General features: G+C 36.6%; 1 non-coding gene across 1 annotated transcript; it reads right to left on the bottom strand.

The window, feature by feature from the left end:
• Positions 1-388: 388 nt before the first annotated feature.
• Positions 389-495, bottom strand: LOC139860650 (small nucleolar RNA R71). Its single transcript, XR_011763280.1, has one exon. It is a non-coding gene; the product is annotated as a small nucleolar RNA R71 (small nucleolar RNA).
• Positions 496-1189: the final 694 nt, after the last annotated feature.

Raw genomic sequence — 1189 nt, 5'->3', positions numbered from 1 at the left:
CAATCATGGAAAATCCGGAACCTCTAAGTATGGAAGACCGAATGAGAGCTAAACGCACTGGCCAAGGTCACGCAATTACTCAACCAGACATTAATGCATCAGATTATGAAATAAAGGACAAATCCTACACATGGTAACTAATCAATGCCAATTTAGTGGTGCGCCAAAGGAAGATCCAAACGAACATCTTCGTAGCTTTAATAGAATTTGTACTCTATTTAAAATCAGAGAAGTTGAGGATGAACAGATCTATCTCATGTTATTTTTCTGGACTTTAAAGGGAGAAGCCAAAGATTGGTTAGACTCATTACCTGAAGGGGCGATTGACACATGGGACGTTTTAGTTGAGAAATTTCTTAAAAGATTCTTTCCGGCATCTAAAGCCGTGAGACTTCAAGGAGAAATTGTTACGTTCACGCAAAAGTCAAATGAAACTTTATATGAAGCGTGGACAAGATTTGGAAAATTGTTGAGAGGATGTCCTCAACATGGTTTAGACACTTATCAAATAGTACAAATATTCTATCAAGGATGCGACATTACTACACGAAAAGACATCGACATAGCAGCTGGTGGTTCCATTATGAAGAAAACCACAACTGAAGCTTAAAAATTATTGATAACACAACCTCCCACTCACATGAGTGGCACCAGGAAAAAGATATTCCTCGTTCATCTAAAGCAGCTAGAGCCGATTCTAGCCATGATTTTGATTCCATTTCTGCAAAGTTAGATGCTTTCGAGAGACGAATGGAAAAGATGACTAAGGATATTCACGCAATACGCATTAGTTGTGAGCAGTGTGGAGGACCACATTTGACAAACGATTGTCTCAGTATTGAACAAACAATGGAACAAAGAGAGAATGTTTCATACATGAATCAAAGGCCTGGAAATAATTATCAAAATAATTATCAACCGCCAAGACCAAACTACAATCAAAATCAGAATTATAACCGAAATGTTCCATATAACAACCAACAAGGTCCTAACAATCAACAAGTATCTAATAATACTTACAATCTGCAAAGACCTATTTTCCAATTAAACCACCACAAACCGATGATAAAAAGCCAAATTTAGAAGATATGATGTCAAAGCTTGTTGAATCTCAAACGCAGTTTTTCACATCTCAGAAACAAACTAATGAACAAAATGCTCAAGCATTTAGAAATTAACAAGCTTCTAT

This window comes from Rutidosis leptorrhynchoides, chromosome 7 (assembly GCF_046630445.1).
Source record: "Rutidosis leptorrhynchoides isolate AG116_Rl617_1_P2 chromosome 7, CSIRO_AGI_Rlap_v1, whole genome shotgun sequence".
Classification (NCBI taxonomy): domain Eukaryota; kingdom Viridiplantae; phylum Streptophyta; class Magnoliopsida; order Asterales; family Asteraceae; genus Rutidosis; species Rutidosis leptorrhynchoides.
This window is presented reverse-complemented; position numbering and strand designations above follow the sequence as displayed.